We start from the raw sequence: 19,725 nt of genomic DNA on the forward strand, positions 1-19,725 counted from the left end.
GACAATAGTAGTAATAGTAATAACACTACTATTATAATAATAAAAATGATAATAAGAATAACAATGTTATTTATACAGAACCTTTCATACATGAAATGCAGCTAAAATGCTTTACAAAAAATAATTCAAAAACTAAATCAATAATAGGTATTGAAAACACAATATCTAAGAAGAAATACAAAAAGGGGAGGGGTACACCCTTGACTGCTCGCAAATCAATTGCAGGGCAGACACAAATACCCACTCATGTGCACACCCTTGCAAAACCCCTGTTGTCCTAAAACAGAAAACATTACTTAGTTGCATGTTCCCAAGTCCAGAGGCCTAACTACCAATTTCCTCTGACAAGCATGATGCTTTTCAAACTCTTAGCAGAGTCCCAAACGCATGGGGTCTCCATGTTGCCTTGCTTTGCTGCACATCCCCAGAACACAGTGAGCCAGGTGTCTGCACCAATAAGTCATTTCTCAAACTAATGGGGTTTCACGATTGTGGGCTGTCAGAATAATGGTAAGGTACCATTTGCACAGCATCCTTCTCTCCAGCACCACTACCAAATTATCGAGCTCCACCCCAAGGATTGTATTGCTGTCAACTGCCCTCACCCTGCTGCCTCAGCATGTGAAATCACAGAAAACAGCAGTGGCTACCACAGAATGGCAGAGCATCCTCACCTTGGTACTGCAGACAGTGAATGTCCAGAGCCTCACCACAAAGTATAGTTGGCCCTGGCCCTTCTTGTACAAAGCCTTGGTGTTCTTAGCCCAGTCCAGCTGCTTGTCCAAATGTTCTCACAGGTATTGTAGCCCTAAATACTGTCCGCATCCACTCCTCAGACGGAAATAGCTGTGTGTGGTGTTCCGGGCCTGATGGACTCCACCGCCCACGCTCACCAGTGTTACACTGGAGGTGGTTAAGGGCACACCACTGATCAAAATAGTCCACTACGCCCCTGTGCTCAGCCTCCGTCCCCTCGCTGATGCAACCCGCAATGGAAGAGTTTTCAGGGAATTTCTGCAGCTGGCAAGAGCAGGACTTGCATGTCAAGCCTGAGCTGTCGAGGGTGAAGACAAAGGGTGGCAGGACCGTCCATTCATGGCTTATGTGCCTCCACAACATACTGTCACTCAAATCCAGGACACAGCAGCTGTGGCTGAATCCAGTCCAAAATTTCTCATCCCATCTCTCCATGTCAAAAATTAACTCATCATCCCGCATTCCAAACCTTTGGAGTTTAGCAAGCGGATGAATTACGGCAAGCGTGAGCGTGAAAGCCTTTCTGGCGTCAGTTTCCGTAGTGTAGTGGTTATCACGTTCGCCTAACACGGGAAAGGCCCCCAGCTCGGAACTGGGCGGAAACACATTTGTTTGCTCTTTAGTCTGACGATTAAAATGAAACGGTACTTGGTGACATTCTTAGACTACTGCACAAAGTGAAGCGTTGTGCACACAATTGAAGAGACCTGGATAACAAAGGCGGTACGTGTCAACTAGCGACTTCACTCACACAATTGTTTTCACGCTTTCACCTACTGTTTCTGTTTCTCTTCACCTAGCAAATATGTGGTGCATTTCCTGCTAAAGCCATTTTCTTGACTCGTCTGCTTGTCAGGTGCAGGTGTGAGGTAAGCATGAGCTATGCTGCTGTATTGCTTTTGTCTCTCTTGGCGAACAATCAGCAGGGGGATGAACGCGCTAACCTCCCCCTGGGCGGATCGCACGCCCATCTCCCGCCAGCTGTCTGTTTCCGTAGTGTAGTGGTCATCACGTTCGCCTCACACACGAAAGGTCCCCAGTTCGAAACTGGGCGGAAACAAGCGTGTCTCGCTTCTTTTTTTGGGTCTCGAGATGAAAAGGCACTCGGTGACATTATCTCAGAAAACCGCACAAGCTGTAGCACCGTGTACACCGTGGAAAAGAAGTTGACGACGAAGACGGTGAACGGCAACTTCCGAGTTCCCTCGCACGCTGGTGTCGGCGCTTTGGTTTGGCTGTAGCGAGCAAATACCTGGCGTATTTGTGCCACTTTCTTTTCTGCTTGTTTAGGTTAGTCTAGCCTTCCCTTGGACAGAAGGAAGACGCTCGATGCTGCCCTCTTACTCCCGTCTTTCCAGGCGAGTAATGGGCGGCTGGCAGAAAAGGTCAATCTCCCCGTCGGGGAATCGAACCCCTGTCTTCCGCGTGACAGGCGGAGATACTGTCCACTATACTAACGAGGACTTGCGCAGTGCGGTTCTTGGCATGCGAGTCGCGTGGGGGGAACTGTTGCAGCATTGGCAGGGAATTTACAGGTAGGCGCAGGTCAGCATTTGCTCAGCCTCCGTCCCCTCGCTGATGTAACCCGCGATGGAAGAGTTTTCAGGGAATTTCTGCAGCTGGCAAGAGCAGGACTTGCATGTCAAGCCTGAGCTGTCGAGGGTGAGGACAAAGGGTGGCAGGACCGTCCATTCATGGCTTATGTGCCTCCACAACATACTGTCACTCAAATCCAGGACACAGCAGCTGTGGCTGAATCCAGTCCAAAATTTCTCATCCCATCTGTCCATGTCAAAAATTAACTCATCATCCCGCATTCCAAACCTTTGGAGTTTAGCAAGCGGATGAATTGCGGCAAGCGTGAGCGTGAAAGCCTTTCTGGCGTCAGTTTCCGTAGTGTAGTGGTTATCACGTTCGCCTAACACGCGAAAGGTCCCCAGCTTGAAACTGGGCGGAAACACATTTGGTTGCTCTTTAGTCTGACGATTAAAATGAAACGGTACTTGGTGACATTCTTAGACTACTGCACAAAGTGAAGCGTTGTGCACACAATTGAAGAGACCTGGATAACAAAGGCGGTACGTGTCAACTAGCGACTTCACTCACAATTGTTTTCACGCTTTCACCTACTGTTTCTGTTTCTCTTCACCTAGCAAATATGTGGCGCATTTCCTGCTAAAGCCATTTTCTTGACTCGTCTGCTTGTCAGGTGCAGGTATGAGGTGAGCATGAGCTATGCTGCTGTATTGCTTTTGTCTCTCTTGGCGAACAAGTAACAGGCGGATGAACGCGCTAACCTCCCCCTCGGCGGATCGCACGCCCGTCTCTAGCCAGCTGTCTGTTTCCGTAGTGTAGTGGTCATCACGTTCGCCTCACACGCGAAAGGTCCCCAGTTCGAAACTGGGCGGAAACAAGCGTGTCTCGCATCTTTTTTTGGGTCTCGAGGTGAAAAGGCACTCGGTGACATTATCTCAGAAAACCGCACAAGCTGTAGCACCGTGTACACCGTGGAAAAGAAGTTGACGACGAAGACGGTGAACGGCAACTTGCGAGTTCCCGAGCTTTGGTTTGGCTGTAGCGAGCAAATACCTGGCGTATTTGTGCCACTTTCTTTTCTGCTTGTTTAGGTTAGTCTAGCCTTCCCTTGGACAGAAGGAAGACGCTCGATGCTGCCCTCTTACTCCCGTCTTTCCAGGCGAGTAATGGGCGGCTGGCAGAAAAGGTCAATCTCCCCGTCGGGGAATCGAACCCCGGTCTTCCGCGTGACAGGCGGAGATACTGTCCACTATACTAACGAGGACTTGCGCAGTGCGGTTCTTGGCATGCGAGTCGCGTGGGGGGAACTGTTGCAGCATTGGCAGGGAATTTACAGGTAGGCGCAGGTCAGCATTTGCTCAGCCTCCGTCCCCTCGCTGATGTAACCCGCGATGGAAGAGTTTTCAGGGAATTTCTGCAGCTGGCAAGAGCAGGACTTGCATGTCAAGCCTGAGCTGTCGAGGGTGAGGACAAAGGGTGGCAGGACCGTCCATTCATGGCTTATGTGCCTCCACAACATACTGTCACTCAAATCCAGGACACAGCAGCTGTGGCTGAATCCAGTCCAAAATTTCTCATCCCATCTGTCCATGTCAAAAATTAACTCATCATCCCGCATTCCAAACCTTTGGAGTTTAGCAAGCGGATGAATTGCGGCAAGTGTGAGCGTGAAAGCCTTTCTGGCGTCAGTTTCCGTAGTGTAGTGGTTATCACGTTCGCCTAACACGCGAAAGGTCCCCAGCTCGAAACTGGGCGGAAACACATTTGGTTGCTCTTTAGTCTGACGATTAAAATGAAACGGTACTTGGTGACATTCTTAGACTACTGCACAAAGTGAAGCGTTGTGCACACAATTGAAGAGACCTGGATAACAAAGGCGGTACGTGTCAACTAGCGACTTCACTCACACAATTGTTTTCACGCTTTCACCTACTGTTTCTGTTTCTCTTCACCTAGCAAATATGTGGCGCATTTCCTGCTAAAGCCATTTTCTTGACTCGTCTGCTTGTCAGGTGCAGGTATGAGGTGAGCATGAGCTATGCTGCTGTATTGCTTTTGTCTCTCTTGGCGAACAAGTAACAGGCGGATGAACGCGCTAACCTCCCCCTCGGCGGATCGCACGCCCGTCTCCAGCCAGCTGTCTGTTTCCGTAGTGTAGTGGTCATCACGTTCGCCTCACACGCGAAAGGTCCCCAGTTCGAAACTGGGCGGAAACAAGCGTGTCTCGCATCTTTTTTTGGGTCTCGAGATGAAAAGGCACTCGGTGACATTATCTCAGAAAACCGCACAAGCTGTAGCACCGTGTACACCGTGGAAAAGAAGTTGACGACGAAGACGGTGAACGGCAACTTCCGAGTTCCCGAGCTTTGGTTTGGCTGTAGCGAGCAAATACCTGGCGTATTTGTGCCACTTTCTTTTCTGCTTGTTTAGGTTAGTCTAGCCTTCCCTTGGACAGAAGGAAGACGCTCGATGCTGCCCTCTTACTCCCGTCTTTCCAGGCGAGTAATGGGCGGCTGGCAGAAAAGGTCAATCTCCCCGTCGGGGAATCGAACCCCGGTCTTCCGCGTGACAGGCGGAGATACTGTCCACTATACTAACGAGGACTTGCGCAGTTCGGTTCTTGGCATGCGAGTCGCGTGGGGGGAACTGTTGCAGCATTGGCAGGGAATTTACAGGTAGGCGCAGGTCAGCATTTGCTCAGCCTCCGTCCCCTCGCTGATGTAACCCGCGATGGAAGAGTTTTCAGGGAATTTCTGCAGCTGGCAAGAGCAGGACTTGCATGTCAAGCCTGAGCTGTCGAGGGTGAGGACAAAGGGTGGCAGGACCGTCCATTCATGGCTTATGTGCCTCCACAACATACTGTCACTCAAATCCAGGACACAGCAGCTGTGGCTGAATCCAGTCCAAAATTTCTCATCCCATCTGTCCATGTCAAAAATTAACTCATCATCCCGCATTCCAAACCTTTGGAGTTTAGCAAGCGGATGAATTGCGGCAAGCGTGAGCGTGAAAGCCTTTCTGGCGTCAATTTCCGTAGTGTAGTGGTTATCACGTTCGCCTAACACGCGAAAGGTCCCCAGCTCGAAACTGGGCGGAAACACATTTGGTTGCTCTTTAGTCTGACGATTAAAATGAAACGGTACTTGGTGACATTCTTAGACTACTGCACAAAGTGAAGCGTTGTGCACACAATTGAAGAGACCTGGATAACAAAGGCGGTACGTGTCAACTAGCGACTTCACTCACACAATTGTTTTCACGCTTTCACCTACTGTTTCTGTTTCTCTTCACCTAGCAAATATGTGGCGCATTTCCTGCTAAAGCCATTTTCTTGACTCGTCTGCTTGTCAGGTGCAGGTATGAGGTGAGCATGAGCTATGCTGCTGTATTGCTTTTGTCTCTCTTGGCGAACAAGTAACAGGCGGATGAACGCGCTAACCTCCCCCTCGGCGGATCGCACGCCCGTCTCCAGCCAGCTGTCTGTTTCCGTAGTGTAGTGGTCATCACGTTCGCCTCACACGCGAAAGGTCCCCAGTTCGAAACTGGGCGGAAACAAGCGTGTCTCGCATCTTTTTTTGGGTCTCGAGATGAAAAGGCACTCGGTGACATTATCTCAGAAAACCGCACAAGCTGTAGCACCGTGTACACCGTGGAAAAGAAGTTGACGACGAAGACGGTGAACGGCAACTTCCGAGTTCCCGAGCTTTGGTTTGGCTGTAGCGAGCAAATACCTGGCGTATTTGTGCCACTTTCTTTTCTGCTTGTTTAGGTTAGTCTAGCCTTCCCTTGGACAGAAGGAAGACGCTCGATGCTGCCCTCTTACTCCCGTCTTTCCAGGCGAGTAATGGGCGGCTGGCAGAAAAGGTCAATCTCCCCGTCGGGGAATCGAACCCCGGTCTTCCGCGTGACAGGCGGAGATACTGTCCACTATACTAACGAGGACTTGCGCAGTGCGGTTCTTGGCATGCGAGTCGCGTGGGGGGAACTGTTGCAGCATTGGCAGGGAATTTACAGGTAGGCGCAGGTCAGCATTTGCTCAGCCTCCGTCCCCTCGCTGATGTAACCCGCGATGGAAGAGTTTTCAGGGAATTTCTGCAGCTGGCAAGAGCAGGACTTGCATGTCAAGCCTGAGCTGTCGAGGGTGAGGACAAAGGGTGGCAGGACCGTCCATTCATGGCTTATGTGCCTCCACAACATACTGTCACTCAAATCCAGGACACAGCAGCTGTGGCTGAATCCAGTCCAAAATTTCTCATCCCATCTGTCCATGTCAAAAATTAACTCATCATCCCGCATTCCAAACCTTTGGAGTTTAGCAAGCGGATGAATTGCGGCAAGCGTGAGCGTGAAAGCCTTTCTGGCGTCAATTTCCGTAGTGTAGTGGTTATCACGTTCGCCTAACACGCGAAAGGTCCCCAGCTCGAAACTGGGCGGAAACACATTTGGTTGCTCTTTAGTCTGACGATTAAAATGAAACGGTACTTGGTGACATTCTTAGACTACTGCACAAAGTGAAGCGTTGTGCACACAATTGAAGAGACCTGGATAACAAAGGCGGTACGTGTCAACTAGCGACTTCACTCACACAATTGTTTTCACGCTTTCACCTACTGTTTCTGTTTCTCTTCACCTAGCAAATATGTGGCGCATTTCCTGCTAAAGCCATTTTCTTGACTCGTCTGCTTGTCAGGTGCAGGTATGAGGTGAGCATGAGCTATGCTGCTGTATTGCTTTTGTCTCTCTTGGCGAACAAGTAACAGGCGGATGAACGCGCTAACCTCCCCCTCGGCGGATCGCACGCCCGTCTCCAGCCAGCTGTCTGTTTCCGTAGTGTAGTGGTCATCACGTTCGCCTCACACGCGAAAGGTCCCCAGTTCGAAACTGGGCGGAAACAAGCGTGTCTCGCATCTTTTTTTGGGTCTCGAGATGAAAAGGCACTCGGTGACATTATCTCAGAAAACCGCACAAGCTGTAGCACCGTGTACACCGTGGAAAAGAAGTTGACGACGAAGACGGTGAACGGCAACTTCCGAGTTCCCGAGCTTTGGTTTGGCTGTAGCGAGCAAATACCTGGCGTATTTGTGCCACTTTCTTTTCTGCTTGTTTAGGTTAGTCTAGCCTTCCCTTGGACAGAAGGAAGACGCTCGATGCTGCCCTCTTACTCCCGTCTTTCCAGGCGAGTAATGGGCGGCTGGCAGAAAAGGTCAATCTCCCCGTCGGGGAATCGAACCCCGGTCTTCCGCGTGACAGGCGGAGATACTGTCCACTATACTAACGAGGACTTGCGCAGTGCGGTTCTTGGCATGCGAGTCGCGTGGGGGGAACTGTTGCAGCATTGGCAGGGAATTTACAGGTAGGCGCAGGTCAGCATTTGCTCAGCCTCCGTCCCCTCGCTGATGTAACCCGCGATGGAAGAGTTTTCAGGGAATTTCTGCAGCTGGCAAGAGCAGGACTTGCATGTCAAGCCTGAGCTGTCGAGGGTGAGGACAAAGGGTGGCAGGACCGTCCATTCATGGCTTATGTGCCTCCACAACATACTGTCACTCAAATCCAGGACACAGCAGCTGTGGCTGAATCCAGTCCAAAATTTCTCATCCCATCTGTCCATGTCAAAAATTAACTCATCATCCCGCATTCCAAACCTTTGGAGTTTAGCAAGCGGATGAATTGCGGCAAGCGTGAGCGTGAAAGCCTTTCTGGCGTCAATTTCCGTAGTGTAGTGGTTATCACGTTCGCCTAACACGCGAAAGGTCCCCAGCTCGAAACTGGGCGGAAACACATTTGGTTGCTCTTTAGTCTGACGATTAAAATGAAACGGTACTTGGTGACATTCTTAGACTACTGCACAAAGTGTAGCGTTGTGCACACAATTGAAGAGACCTGGATAACAAAGGCGGTACGTGCCAACTAGCGACTTCACTCACACAATTGTTTTCACGCTTTCACCTACTGTTTCTGTTTCTCTTCACCTAGCAAATATGTGGAGCATTTCCTGCTAAAGCCATTTTCTTGACTCGTCTGCTTGTCAGGTGCAGGTATGAGGTGAGCATGAGCTATGCTGCTGTATTGCTTTTGTCTCTCTTGGCGAACAAGTAACAGGCGGATGAACGCGCTAACCTCCCCCTCGGCGGATCGCACGCCCGTCTCCAGCCAGCTGTCTGTTTCCGTAGTGTAGTGGTCATCACGTTCGCCTCACACGCGAAAGGTCCCCAGTTCGAAACTGGGCGGAAACAAGCGTGTCTCGCATCTTTTTTTGGGTCTCGAGGTGAAAAGGCACTCGGTGACATTATCTCAGAAAACCGCACAAGCTGTAGCACCGTGTACACCGTGGAAAAGAAGTTGACGACGAAGACGGTGAACGGCAACTTCCGAGTTCCCGAGCTTTGGTTTGGCTGTAGCGAGCAAATACCTGGCGTATTTGTGCCACTTTCTTTTCTGCTTGTTTAGGTTAGTCTAGCCTTCCCTTGGACAGAAGGAAGACGCTCGATGCTGCCCTCTTACTCCCGTCTTTCCAGGCGAGTAATGGGCGGCTGGCAGAAAAGATCAATCTCCCCGTCGGGGAATCGAACCCCGGTCTTCCGCGTGACAGGCGGAGATACTGTCCACTATACTAACGAGGACTTGCGCAGTGCGGTTCTTGGCATGCGAGTCGCGTGGGGGGAACTGTTGCAGCATTGGCAGGGAATTTACAGGTAGGCGCAGGTCAGCATTTGCTCAGCCTCCGTCCCCTCGCTGATGTAACCCGCGATGGAAGAGTTTTCAGGGAATTTCTGCAGCTGGCAAGAGCAGGACTTGCATGTCAAGCCTGAGCTGTCGAGGGTGAGGACAAAGGGTGGCAGGACCGTCCATTCATGGCTTATGTGCCTCCACAACATACTGTCACTCAAATCCAGGACACAGCAGCTGTGGCTGAATCCAGTCCAAAATTTCTCATCCCATCTGTCCATGTCAAAAATTAACTCATCATCCCGCATTCCAAACCTTTGGAGTTTAGCAAGCGGATGAATTGCGGCAAGCGTGAGCGTGAAAGCCTTTCTGGCGTCAGTTTCCGTAGTGTAGTGGTTATCACGTTCGCCTAACACGCGAAAGGTCCCCAGCTCGAAACTGGGCGGAAACACATTTGGTTGCTCTTTAGTCTGACGATTAAAATGAAACGGTACTTGGTGACATTCTTAGACTACTGCACAAAGTGAAGCGTTGTGCACACAATTGAAGAGACCTGGATAACAAAGGCGGTACGTGCCAACTAGCGACTTCACTCACACAATTGTTTTCACGCTTTCACCTACTGTTTCTGTTTCTCTTCACCTAGCAAATATGTGGAGCATTTCCTGCTAAAGCCATTTTCTTGACTCGTCTGCTTGTCAGGTGCAGGTATGAGGTGAGCATGAGCTATGCTGCTGTATTGCTTTTGTCTCTCTTGGCGAACAAGTAACAGGCGGATGAACGCGCTAACCTCCCCCTCGGCGGATCGCACGCCCGTCTCCAGCCAGCTGTCTGTTTCCGTAGTGTAGTGGTCATCACGTTCGCCTCACACGCGAAAGGTCCCCAGTTCGAAACTGGGCGGAAACAAGCGTGTCTCGCATCTTTTTTTGGGTCTCGAGGTGAAAAGGCACTCGGTGACATTATCTCAGAAAACCGCACAAGCTGTAGCACCGTGTACACCGTGGAAAAGAAGTTGACGACGAAGACGGTGAACGGCAACTTCCGAGTTCCCGAGCTTTGGTTTGGCTGTAGCGAGCAAATACCTGGCGTATTTGTGCCACTTTCTTTTCTGCTTGTTTAGGTTAGTCTAGCCTTCCCTTGGACAGAAGGAAGACGCTCGATGCTGCCCTCTTACTCCCGTCTTTCCAGGCGAGTAATGGGCGGCTGGCAGAAAAGGTCAATCTCCCCGTCGGGGAATCGAACCCCGGCCTTCCGCGTGACAGGCGGAGATACTGTCCACTATACTAACGAGGACTTGCGCAGTGCGGTTCTTGGCATGCGAGTCGCGTGGGGGGAACTGTTGCAGCATTGGCAGGGAATTTACAGGTAGGCGCAGGTCAGCATTTGCTCAGCCTCCGTCCCCTCGCTGATGTAACCCGCGATGGAAGAGTTTTCAGGGAATTTCTGCAGCTGGCAAGAGCAGGACTTGCATGTCAAGCCTGAGCTGTCGAGGGTGAGGACAAAGGGTGGCAGGACCGTCCATTCATGGCTTATGTGCCTCCACAACATACTGTCACTCAAATCCAGGACACAGCAGCTGTGGCTGAATCCAGTCCAAAATTTCTCATCCCATCTGTCCATGTCAAAAATTAACTCATCATCCCGCATTCCAAACCTTTGGAGTTTAGCAAGCGGATGAATTGTGGCAAGCGTGAGCGTGAAAGCCTTTCTGGCGTCAGTTTCCGTAGTGTAGTGGTTATCACGTTCGCCTAACACGCGAAAGGTCCCCAGCTCGAAACTGGGCGGAAACACATTTGGTTGCTCTTTAGTCTGACGATTAAAATGAAACGGTACTTGGTGACATTCTTAGACTACTGCACAAAGTGAAGCGTTGTGCACACAATTGAAGAGACCTGGATAACAAAGGCGGTACGTGTCAACTAGCGACTTCACTCACACAATTGTTTTCACGCTTTCACCTACTGTTTCTGTTTCTCTTCACCTAGCAAATATGTGGCGCATTTCCTGCTAAAGCCATTTTCTTGACTCGTCTGCTTGTCAGGTGCAGGTATGAGGTGAGCATGAGCTATGCTGCTGTATTGCTTTTGTCTCTCTTGGCGAACAAGTAACAGGCGGATGAACGCGCTAACCTCCCCCTCGGCGGATCGCACGCCCGTCTCCAGCCAGCTGTCTGTTTCCGTAGTGTAGTGGTCATCACGTTCGCCTCACACGCGAAAGGTCCCCAGTTCGAAACTGGGCGGAAACAAGCGTGTCTCGCATCTTTTTTTGGGTCTCGAGGTGAAAAGGCACTCGGTGACATTATCTCAGAAAACCGCACAAGCTGTAGCACCGTGTACACCGTGGAAAAGAAGTTGACGACGAAGACGGTGAACGGCAACTTCCGAGTTCCCGAGCTTTGGTTTGGCTGTAGCGAGCAAATACCTGGCGTATTTGTGCCACTTTCTTTTCTGCTTGTTTAGGTTAGTCTAGCCTTCCCTTGGACAGAAGGAAGACGCTCGATGCTGCCCTCTTACTCCCGTCTTTCCAGGCGAGTAATGGGCGGCTGGCAGAAAAGGTCAATCTCCCCGTCGGGGAATCGAACCCCGGTCTTCCGCGTGACAGGCGGAGATACTGTCCACTATACTAACGAGGACTTGCGCAGTGCGGTTCTTGGCATGCGAGTCGCGTGGGGGGAACTGTTGCAGCATTGGCAGGGAATTTACAGGTAGGCGCAGGTCAGCATTTGCTCAGCCTCCGTCCCCTCGCTGATGTAACCCGCAATGGAAGAGTTTTCAGGGAATTTCTGCAGCTGGCAAGAGCAGGACTTGCATGTCAAGCCTGAGCTGTCGAGGGTGAGGACAAAGGGTGGCAGGACCGTCCATTCATGGCTTATGTGCCTCCACAACATACTGTCACTCAAATCCAGGACACAGCAGCTGTGGCTGAATCCAGTCCAAAATTTCTCATCCCATCTCTCCATGTCAAAAATTAACTCATCATCCCGCATTCCAAACCTTTGGAGTTTAGCAAGCGGATGAATTGCGGCAAGCGTGAGCGTGAAAGCCTTTCTGGCGTCAGTTTTCGTAGTGTAGTGGTTATCACGTTCGCCTAACACGCGAAAGGTCCCCAGCTCGAAACTGGGCGGAAACACATTTGGTTGCTCTTTAGTCTGACGATTAAAATGAAACGGTACTTGGTGACATTCTTAGACTACTGCACAAAGTGAAGCGTTGTGCACACAATTGAAGAGACCTGGACAACAAAGGCGGTACGTGTCAACTAGCGACTTCACTCACACAATTGTTTTCACGCTTTCACTTACTGTTTCTGTTTCTCTTCACCTAGCAAATATGTGGCGCATTTCCTGCTAAAGCCATTTTCTTGACTCGTCTGCTTGTCAGGTGCAGGTATGAGGTGAGCATGAGCTATGCTGCTGTATTGCTTTTGTCTCTCTTGGCGAACAAGTAACAGGCGGATGAACGCGCTAACCTCCCCCTCGGCGGATCGCACGCCCGTCTCCAGCCAGCTGTCTGTTTCCGTAGTGTAGTGGTCATCACGTTCGCCTCACACGCAAAAGGTCCCCAGTTCGAAACTGGGCGGAAACAAGCGTGTCTCGCATCTTTTTTTGGGTCTCGAGATGAAAAGGCACTCGGTGACATTATCTCAGAAAACCGCACAAGCTGTAGCACCGTGTACACCGTGGAAAAGAAGTTGACGACGAAGACGGTGAACGGCAACTTCCGAGTTCCCGAGCTTTGGTTTGGCTGTAGCGAGCAAATACCTGGCGTATTTGTGCCACTTTCTTTTCTGCTTGTTTAGGTTAGTCTAGCCTTCCCTTGGACAGAAGGAAGACGCTCGATGCTGCCCTCTTACTCCCGTCTTTCCAGGCGAGTAATGGGCGGCTGGCAGAAAAGGTCAATCTCCCCGTCGGGGAATCGAACCCCGGTCTTCCGCGTGACAGGCGGAGATACTGTCCACTATACTAACGAGGACTTGCGCAGTGCGGTTCTTGGCATGCGAGTCGCGTGGGGGGAACTGTTGCAGCATTGGCAGGGAATTTACAGGTAGGCGCAGGTCAGCATTTGCTCAGCCTCCGTCCCCTCGCTGATGTAACCCGCAATGGAAGAGTTTTCAGGGAATTTCTGCAGCTGGCAAGAGCAGGACTTGCATGTCAAGCCTGAGCTGTCGAGGGTGAGGACAAAGGGTGGCAGGACCGTCCATTCATGGCTTATGTGCCTCCACAACATACTGTCACTCAAATCCAGGACACAGCAGCTGTGGCTGAATCCAGTCCAAAATTTCTCATCCCATCTGTCCATGTCAAAAATTAACTCATCATCCCGCATTCCAAACCTTTGGAGTTTAGCAAGCGGATGAATTGCGGCAAGCGTGAGCGTGAAAGCCTTTCTGGCGTCAGTTTCCGTAGTGTAGTGGTTATCACGTTCGCCTAACACGCGAAAGGTCCCCAGCTCGAAACTGGGCGGAAACACATTTGGTTGCTCTTTAGTCTGACGATTAAAATGAAACGGTACTTGGTGACATTCTTAGACTACTGCACAAAGTGAAGCGTTGTGCACACAATTGAAGAGACCTGGACAACAAAGGCGGTACGTGTCAACTAGCGACTTCACTCACACAATTGTTTTCACGCTTTCACTTACTGTTTCTGTTTCTCTTCACCTAGCAAATATGTGGCGCATTTCCTGCTAAAGCCATTTTCTTGACTCGTCTGCTTGTCAGGTGCAGGTATGAGGTGAGCATGAGCTATGCTGCTGTATTGCTTTTGTCTCTCTTGGCGAACAAGTAACAGGCGGATGAACGCGCTAACCTCCCCCTCGGCGGATCGCACGCCCGTCTCCAGCCAGCTGTCTGTTTCCGTAGTGTAGTGGTCATCACGTTCGCCTCACACGCGAAAGGTCCCCAGTTCGAAACTGGGCGGAAACAAGCGTGTCTCGCATCTTTTTTTGGGTCTCGAGATGAAAAGGCACTCGGTGACATTATCTCAGAAAACCGCACAAGCTGTAGCACCGTGTACACCGTGGAAAAGAAGTTGACGACGAAGACGGTGAACGGCAACTTCCGAGTTCCCGAGCTTTGGTTTGGCTGTAGCGAGCAAATACCTGGCGTATTTGTGCCACTTTCTTTTCTGCTTGTTTAGGTTAGTCTAGCCTTCCCTTGGACAGAAGGAAGACGCTCGATGCTGCCCTCTTACTCCCGTCTTTCCAGGCGAGTAATGGGCGGCTGGCAGAAAAGGTCAATCTCCCCGTCGGGGAATCGAACCCCGGTCTTCCGCGTGACAGGCGGAGATACTGTCCACTATACTAACGAGGACTTGCGCAGTGCGGTTCTTGGCATGCGAGTCGCGTGGGGGGAACTGTTGCAGCATTGGCAGGGAATTTACAGGTAGGCGCAGGTCAGCATTTGCTCAGCCTCCGTCCCCTCGCTGATGTAACCCGCAATGGAAGAGTTTTCAGGGAATTTCTGCAGCTGGCAAGAGCAGGACTTGCATGTCAAGCCTGAGCTGTCGAGGGTGAGGACAAAGGGTGGCAGGACCGTCCATTCATGGCTTATGTGCCTCCACAACATACTGTCACTCAAATCCAGGACACAGCAGCTGTGGCTGAATCCAGTCCAAAATTTCTCATCCCATCTCTCCATGTCAAAAATTAACTCATCATCCCGCATTCCAAACCTTTGGAGTTTAGCAAGCGGATGAATTGCGGCAAGCGTGAGCGTGAAAGCCATTCTGGCGTCAGTTTCCGTAGTGTAGTGGTTATCACGTTCGCCTAACACGCGAAAGGTCCCCAGCTCGAAACTGGGTGGAAACACATTTGGTTGCTCTTTAGTCTGACGATTAAAATGAAACGGTACTTGGTGACATTCTTAGACTACTGCACAAAGTGAAGCGTTGTGCACACAATTGAAGAGACCTGGATAACAAAGGCGGTACGTGTCAACTAGCGACTTCACTCACACAATTGTTTTCACGCTTTCACCTACTGTTTCTGTTTCTCTTCACCTAGCAAATATGTGGCGCATTTCCTGCTAAAGCCATTTTCTTGACTCGTCTGCTTGTCAGGTGCAGGTATGAGGTGAGCATGAGCTATGCTGCTGTATTGCTTTTGTCTCTCTTGGCGAACAAGTAACAGGCGGATGAACGCGCTAACCTCCCCCTCGGCGGATCGCACGCCCGTCTCCAGCCAGCTGTCTGTTTCCGTAGTGTAGTGGTCATCACGTTCGCCTCACACGCGAAAGGTCCCCAGTTCGAAACTGGGCGGAAACAAGCGTGTCTCGCATCTTTTTTGGGGTCTCGAGATGAAAAGGTACTCGGTGACATTATCTCAGAAAACCGCACAAGCTGTAGCACCGTGTACACCGTGGAAAAGAAGTTGACGACGAAGACGGTGAACGGCAACTTGCGAGTTCCCGAGCTTTGGTTTGGCTGTAGCGAGCAAATACCTGGCGTATTTGTGCCACTTTCTTTTCTGCTTGTTTAGGTTAGTCTAGCCTTCCCTTGGACAGAAGGAAGACGCTCGATGCTGCCCTCTTACTCCCGTCTTTCCAGGCGAGTAATGGGCGGCTGGCAGAAAAGGTCAATCTCCCCGTCGGGGAATCGAACCCCGGTCTTCCGCGTGACAGGCGGAGATACTGTCCACTATACTAACGAGGACTTGCGCAGTGCGGTTCTTGGCATGCGAGTCGCGTGGGGGGAACTGTTGCAGCATTGGCAGGGAATTTACAGGTAGGCGCAGGTCAGCATTTGCTCAGCCTCCGTCCCCTCGCTGATGTAACCCGCAATGGAAGAGTTTTCAGGGAATTTCTGCAGCTGGCAAGAGCAGGACTTGCATGTCAAGCCTGAGCTGTCGAGGGTGAGGACAAAGGGTGGCAGGACCGTCCATTCATGGCTTATGTGCCTCCACAACATACTGTCACTCAAATCCAGGACACAGCAGCTGTGGCTGAATCCAGTCCAAAATTTCTCATCCCATCTGTCCATGTCAAAAATTAACTCATCATTCCGCATTCCAAACCTTTGGAGTTTAGCAAGCGGATGAATTGCGGCAAGCGTGAGCGTGAAAGCCATTCTGGCGTCAGTTTCCGTAGTGTAGTGGTTATCACGTTCGCCTAACACGCGAAAGGTCCCCAGCTCGAAACTGGGTGGAAACACATTTGGTTGCTCTTTAGTCTGACGATTAAAATGAAACGGTACTTGGTGACATTCTTAGACTACTGCACAAAGTGAAGCGTTGTGCACACAATTGAAGAGACCTGGATAACAAAGGCGGTACGTGTCAACTAGCGACTTCACTCACACAATTGTTTTCACGCTTTCACCTACTGTTTCTGTTTCTCTTCACCTAGCAAATATGTGGCGCATTTCCTGCTAAAGCCATTTTCTTGACTCGTCTGCTTGTCAGGTGCAGGTATGAGGTGAGCATGAGCTATGCTGCTGTATTGCTTTTGTCTCTCTTGGCGAACAAGTAACAGGCGGATGAACGCGCTAACCTCCCCCTCGGCGGATCGCACGCCCGTCTCCAGCCAGCTGTCTGTTTCCGTAGTGTAGTGGTCATCACGTTCGCCTCACACGCGAAAGGTCCCCAGTTCGAAACTGGGCGGAAACAAGCGTGTCTCGCATCTTTTTTGGGGTCTCGAGATGAAAAGGTACTCGGTGACATTATCTCAGAAAACCGCACAAGCTGTAGCACCGTGTACACCGTGGAAAAGAAGTTGACGACGAAGACGGTGAACGGCAACTTCCGAGTTCCCGAGCTTTGGTTTGGCTGTAGCGAGCAAATACCTGGCGTATTTGTGCCACTTTCTTTTCTGCTTGTTTAGGTTAGTCTAGCCTTCCCTTGGACAGAAGGAAGACGCTCGATGCTGCCCTCTTACTCCCGTCTTTCCAGGCGAGTAATGGGCGGCTGGCAGAAAAGGTCAATCTCCCCGTCGGGGAATCGAACCCCGGTCTTCCGCGTGACAGGCGGAGATACTGTCCACTATACTAACGAGGACTTGCGCAGTGCGGTTCTTGGCATGCGAGTCGCGTGGGGGGAACTGTTGCAGCATTGGCAGGGAATTTACAGGTAGGCGCAGGTCAGCATTTGCTCAGCCTCCGTCCCCTCGCTGATGTAACCCGCAATGGAAGAGTTTTCAGGGAATTTCTGCAGCTGGCAAGAGCAGGACTTGCATGTCAAGCCTGAGCTGTCGAGGGTGAGGACAAAGGGTGGCAGGACCGTCCATTCATGGCTTATGTGCCTCCACAACATACTGTCACTCAAATCCAGGACACAGCAGCTGTGGCTGAATCCAGTCCAAAATTTCTCATCCCATCTGTCCATGTCAAAAATTAACTCATCATCCCGCATTCCAAACCTTTGGAGTTTAGCAAGCGGATGAATTGCGGCAAGCGTGAGCGTGAAAGCCATTCTGGCGTCAGTTTCCGTAGTGTAGTGGTTATCACGTTCGCCTAACACGCGAAAGGTCCCCAGCTCGAAACTGGGCGGAAACACATTTGGTTGCTCTTTAGTCTGACGATTAAAATGAAACGGTACTTGGTGACATTCTTAGACTACTGCACAAAGTGAAGCGTTGTGCACACAATTGAAGAGACCTGGATAACAAAGGCGGTACGTGTCAACTAGCGACTTCACTCACACAATTGTTTTCACGCTTTCACCTACTGTTTCTGTTTCTCTTCACCTAGCAAATATGTGGCGCATTTCCTGCTAAAGCCATTTTCTTGACTCGTCTGCTTGTCAGGTGCAGGTATGAGGTGAGCATGAGCTATGCTGCTGTATTGCTTTTGTCTCTCTTGGCGAACAAGTAACAGGCGGATGAACGCGCTAACCTCCCCCTCGGCGGATCGCACGCCCGTCTCCAGCCAGCTGTCTGTTTCCGTAGTGTAGTGGTCATCACGTTCGCCTCACACGCGAAAGGTCCCCAGTTCGAAACTGGGCGGAAACAAGCGTGTCTCGCATCTTTTTTTGGGTCTCGAGGTGAAAAGGCACTCGGTGACATTATCTCAGAAAACCGCACAAGCTGTAGCACCGTGTACACCGTGGAAAAGAAGTTGACGACGAAGACGGTGAACGGCAACTTGCGAGTTCCCGAGCTTTGGTTTGGCTGTAGCGAGCAAATACCTGGCGTATTTGTGCCACTTTCTTTTCTGCTTGTTTAGGTTAGTCTAGCCTTCCCTTGGACAGAAGGAAGACGCTCGATGCTGCCCTCTTACTCCCGTCTTTCCAGGCGAGTAATGGGCGGCTGGCAGAAAAGGTCAATCTCCCCGTCGGGGAATCGAACCCCTGTCTTCCGCGTGACAGGCGGAGATACTGTCCACTATACTAACGAGGACTTGCGCAGTGCGGTTCTTGGCATGCGAGTCGCGTGGGGGGAACTGTTGCAGCATTGGCAGGGAATTTACAGGTAGGCGCAGGTCAGCATTTGCTCAGCCTCCGTCCCCTCGCTGATGTAACCCGCAATGGAAGAGTTTTCAGGGAATTTCTGCAGCTGGCAAGAGCAGGACTTGCATGTCAAGCCTGAGCTGTCGAGGGTGAGGACAAAGGGTGGCAGGACCGTCCATTCATGGCTTATGTGCCTCCACAACATACTGTCACTCAAATCCAGGACACAGCAGCTGTGGCTGAATCCAGTCCAAAATTTCTCATCCCATCTGTCCATGTCAAAAATTAACTCATCATTCCGCATTCCAAACCTTTGGAGTTTAGCAAGCGGATGAATTGCGGCAAGCGTGAGCGTGAAAGCCATTCTGGCGTCAGTTTCCGTAGTGTAGTGGTTATCACGTTCGCCTAACACGCGAAAGGTCCCCAGCTCGAAACTGGGTGGAAACACATTTGGTTGCTCTTTAGTCTGACGATTAAAATGAAACGGTACTTGGTGACATTCTTAGACTACTGCACAAAGTGAAGCGTTGTGCACACAATTGAAGAGACCTGGATAACAAAGGCGGTACGTGTCAACTAGCGACTTCACTCACACAATTGTTTTCACGCTTTCACCTACTGTTTCTGTTTCTCTTCACCTAGCAAATATGTGGCGCATTTCCTGCTAAAGCCATTTTCTTGACTCGTCTGCTTGTCAGGTGCAGGTATGAGGTGAGCATGAGCTATGCTGCTGTATTGCTTTTGTCTCTCTTGGCGAACAAGTAACAGGCGGATGAACGCGCTAACCTCCCCCTCGGCGGATCGCACGCCCGTCTCCAGCCAGCTGTCTGTTTCCGTAGTGTAGTGGTCATCACGTTCGCCTCACACGCGAAAGGTCCCCAGTTCGAAACTGGGCGGAAACAAGCGTGTCTCGCATCTTTTTTGGGGTCTCGAGATGAAAAGGTACTCGGTGACATTATCTCAGAAAACCGCACAAGCTGTAGCACCGTGTACACCGTGGAAAAGAAGTTGACGACGAAGACGGTGAACGGCAACTTCCGAGTTCCCGAGCTTTGGTTTGGCTGTAGCGAGCAAATACCTGGCGTATTTGTGCCACTTTCTTTTCTGCTTGTTTAGGTTAGTCTAGCCTTCCCTTGGACAGAAGGAAGACGCTCGATGCTGCCCTCTTACTCCCGTCTTTCCAGGCGAGTAATGGGCGGCTGGCAGAAAAGGTCAATCTCCCCGTCGGGGAATCGAACCCCGGTCTTCCGCGTGACAGGCGGAGATACTGTCCACTATACTAACGAGGACTTGCGCAGTGCGGTTCTTGGCATGCGAGTCGCGTGGGGGGAACTGTTGCAGCATTGGCAGGGAATTTACAGGTAGGCGCAGGTCAGCATTTGCTCAGCCT

The 19,725-nt window shown here is 50.9% G+C and overlaps 35 non-coding genes across 35 annotated transcripts; 23 read left to right on the forward strand and 12 right to left on the reverse strand.

The window, feature by feature from the left end:
* Positions 1-2,643: 2,643 nt before the first annotated feature.
* On the forward strand, positions 2,644-2,716 carry trnav-aac (transfer RNA valine (anticodon AAC)). The gene has a single exon. It is a non-coding gene; the product is annotated as a tRNA-Val (tRNA).
* Positions 2,717-3,096: 380 nt separating this feature from the next.
* trnav-cac (transfer RNA valine (anticodon CAC)) lies at positions 3,097-3,169 on the forward strand. The gene has a single exon. It is a non-coding gene; the product is annotated as a tRNA-Val (tRNA).
* Positions 3,170-3,484: 315 nt separating this feature from the next.
* On the reverse strand, positions 3,485-3,556 carry trnad-guc (transfer RNA aspartic acid (anticodon GUC)). Its single transcript has one exon. It is a non-coding gene; the product is annotated as a tRNA-Asp (tRNA).
* Positions 3,557-3,980: 424 nt separating this feature from the next.
* On the forward strand, positions 3,981-4,053 carry trnav-aac (transfer RNA valine (anticodon AAC)). Its single transcript has one exon. It is a non-coding gene; the product is annotated as a tRNA-Val (tRNA).
* A 382-nt stretch (positions 4,054-4,435) lies between these two features.
* trnav-cac (transfer RNA valine (anticodon CAC)) lies at positions 4,436-4,508 on the forward strand. The gene has a single exon. It is a non-coding gene; the product is annotated as a tRNA-Val (tRNA).
* Positions 4,509-4,823: 315 nt separating this feature from the next.
* trnad-guc (transfer RNA aspartic acid (anticodon GUC)) lies at positions 4,824-4,895 on the reverse strand. Its single transcript has one exon. It is a non-coding gene; the product is annotated as a tRNA-Asp (tRNA).
* Positions 4,896-5,774: 879 nt separating this feature from the next.
* trnav-cac (transfer RNA valine (anticodon CAC)) lies at positions 5,775-5,847 on the forward strand. Its single transcript has one exon. It is a non-coding gene; the product is annotated as a tRNA-Val (tRNA).
* Positions 5,848-6,162: 315 nt separating this feature from the next.
* Positions 6,163-6,234, reverse strand: trnad-guc (transfer RNA aspartic acid (anticodon GUC)). The gene has a single exon. It is a non-coding gene; the product is annotated as a tRNA-Asp (tRNA).
* Positions 6,235-7,113: 879 nt separating this feature from the next.
* On the forward strand, positions 7,114-7,186 carry trnav-cac (transfer RNA valine (anticodon CAC)). Its single transcript has one exon. It is a non-coding gene; the product is annotated as a tRNA-Val (tRNA).
* Positions 7,187-7,501: 315 nt separating this feature from the next.
* Positions 7,502-7,573, reverse strand: trnad-guc (transfer RNA aspartic acid (anticodon GUC)). The gene has a single exon. It is a non-coding gene; the product is annotated as a tRNA-Asp (tRNA).
* Positions 7,574-7,997: 424 nt separating this feature from the next.
* Positions 7,998-8,070, forward strand: trnav-aac (transfer RNA valine (anticodon AAC)). The gene has a single exon. It is a non-coding gene; the product is annotated as a tRNA-Val (tRNA).
* Positions 8,071-8,452: 382 nt separating this feature from the next.
* trnav-cac (transfer RNA valine (anticodon CAC)) lies at positions 8,453-8,525 on the forward strand. The gene has a single exon. It is a non-coding gene; the product is annotated as a tRNA-Val (tRNA).
* Positions 8,526-8,840: 315 nt separating this feature from the next.
* On the reverse strand, positions 8,841-8,912 carry trnad-guc (transfer RNA aspartic acid (anticodon GUC)). The gene has a single exon. It is a non-coding gene; the product is annotated as a tRNA-Asp (tRNA).
* Positions 8,913-9,336: 424 nt separating this feature from the next.
* Positions 9,337-9,409, forward strand: trnav-aac (transfer RNA valine (anticodon AAC)). Its single transcript has one exon. It is a non-coding gene; the product is annotated as a tRNA-Val (tRNA).
* Positions 9,410-9,791: 382 nt separating this feature from the next.
* Positions 9,792-9,864, forward strand: trnav-cac (transfer RNA valine (anticodon CAC)). Its single transcript has one exon. It is a non-coding gene; the product is annotated as a tRNA-Val (tRNA).
* A 315-nt stretch (positions 9,865-10,179) lies between these two features.
* trnad-guc (transfer RNA aspartic acid (anticodon GUC)) lies at positions 10,180-10,251 on the reverse strand. The gene has a single exon. It is a non-coding gene; the product is annotated as a tRNA-Asp (tRNA).
* Positions 10,252-10,675: 424 nt separating this feature from the next.
* trnav-aac (transfer RNA valine (anticodon AAC)) lies at positions 10,676-10,748 on the forward strand. Its single transcript has one exon. It is a non-coding gene; the product is annotated as a tRNA-Val (tRNA).
* Positions 10,749-11,130: 382 nt separating this feature from the next.
* trnav-cac (transfer RNA valine (anticodon CAC)) lies at positions 11,131-11,203 on the forward strand. The gene has a single exon. It is a non-coding gene; the product is annotated as a tRNA-Val (tRNA).
* A 315-nt stretch (positions 11,204-11,518) lies between these two features.
* Positions 11,519-11,590, reverse strand: trnad-guc (transfer RNA aspartic acid (anticodon GUC)). Its single transcript has one exon. It is a non-coding gene; the product is annotated as a tRNA-Asp (tRNA).
* A 424-nt stretch (positions 11,591-12,014) lies between these two features.
* Positions 12,015-12,087, forward strand: trnav-aac (transfer RNA valine (anticodon AAC)). Its single transcript has one exon. It is a non-coding gene; the product is annotated as a tRNA-Val (tRNA).
* Positions 12,088-12,857: 770 nt separating this feature from the next.
* trnad-guc (transfer RNA aspartic acid (anticodon GUC)) lies at positions 12,858-12,929 on the reverse strand. The gene has a single exon. It is a non-coding gene; the product is annotated as a tRNA-Asp (tRNA).
* Positions 12,930-13,353: 424 nt separating this feature from the next.
* On the forward strand, positions 13,354-13,426 carry trnav-aac (transfer RNA valine (anticodon AAC)). Its single transcript has one exon. It is a non-coding gene; the product is annotated as a tRNA-Val (tRNA).
* A 382-nt stretch (positions 13,427-13,808) lies between these two features.
* Positions 13,809-13,881, forward strand: trnav-cac (transfer RNA valine (anticodon CAC)). The gene has a single exon. It is a non-coding gene; the product is annotated as a tRNA-Val (tRNA).
* Positions 13,882-14,196: 315 nt separating this feature from the next.
* Positions 14,197-14,268, reverse strand: trnad-guc (transfer RNA aspartic acid (anticodon GUC)). The gene has a single exon. It is a non-coding gene; the product is annotated as a tRNA-Asp (tRNA).
* Positions 14,269-14,692: 424 nt separating this feature from the next.
* trnav-aac (transfer RNA valine (anticodon AAC)) lies at positions 14,693-14,765 on the forward strand. The gene has a single exon. It is a non-coding gene; the product is annotated as a tRNA-Val (tRNA).
* Positions 14,766-15,147: 382 nt separating this feature from the next.
* trnav-cac (transfer RNA valine (anticodon CAC)) lies at positions 15,148-15,220 on the forward strand. Its single transcript has one exon. It is a non-coding gene; the product is annotated as a tRNA-Val (tRNA).
* A 315-nt stretch (positions 15,221-15,535) lies between these two features.
* On the reverse strand, positions 15,536-15,607 carry trnad-guc (transfer RNA aspartic acid (anticodon GUC)). The gene has a single exon. It is a non-coding gene; the product is annotated as a tRNA-Asp (tRNA).
* Positions 15,608-16,031: 424 nt separating this feature from the next.
* trnav-aac (transfer RNA valine (anticodon AAC)) lies at positions 16,032-16,104 on the forward strand. The gene has a single exon. It is a non-coding gene; the product is annotated as a tRNA-Val (tRNA).
* A 382-nt stretch (positions 16,105-16,486) lies between these two features.
* On the forward strand, positions 16,487-16,559 carry trnav-cac (transfer RNA valine (anticodon CAC)). Its single transcript has one exon. It is a non-coding gene; the product is annotated as a tRNA-Val (tRNA).
* Positions 16,560-16,874: 315 nt separating this feature from the next.
* On the reverse strand, positions 16,875-16,946 carry trnad-guc (transfer RNA aspartic acid (anticodon GUC)). The gene has a single exon. It is a non-coding gene; the product is annotated as a tRNA-Asp (tRNA).
* Positions 16,947-17,370: 424 nt separating this feature from the next.
* Positions 17,371-17,443, forward strand: trnav-aac (transfer RNA valine (anticodon AAC)). The gene has a single exon. It is a non-coding gene; the product is annotated as a tRNA-Val (tRNA).
* Positions 17,444-17,825: 382 nt separating this feature from the next.
* trnav-cac (transfer RNA valine (anticodon CAC)) lies at positions 17,826-17,898 on the forward strand. Its single transcript has one exon. It is a non-coding gene; the product is annotated as a tRNA-Val (tRNA).
* Positions 17,899-18,709: 811 nt separating this feature from the next.
* trnav-aac (transfer RNA valine (anticodon AAC)) lies at positions 18,710-18,782 on the forward strand. The gene has a single exon. It is a non-coding gene; the product is annotated as a tRNA-Val (tRNA).
* A 382-nt stretch (positions 18,783-19,164) lies between these two features.
* On the forward strand, positions 19,165-19,237 carry trnav-cac (transfer RNA valine (anticodon CAC)). Its single transcript has one exon. It is a non-coding gene; the product is annotated as a tRNA-Val (tRNA).
* Positions 19,238-19,552: 315 nt separating this feature from the next.
* trnad-guc (transfer RNA aspartic acid (anticodon GUC)) lies at positions 19,553-19,624 on the reverse strand. Its single transcript has one exon. It is a non-coding gene; the product is annotated as a tRNA-Asp (tRNA).
* Between the last annotated feature and the right edge of the window lie 101 nt (positions 19,625-19,725).

Source organism: Pempheris klunzingeri, chromosome 2 (genome assembly GCF_042242105.1).
Source record: "Pempheris klunzingeri isolate RE-2024b chromosome 2, fPemKlu1.hap1, whole genome shotgun sequence".
NCBI classification, from domain to species: Eukaryota; Metazoa; Chordata; class Actinopteri; order Acropomatiformes; family Pempheridae; genus Pempheris; species Pempheris klunzingeri.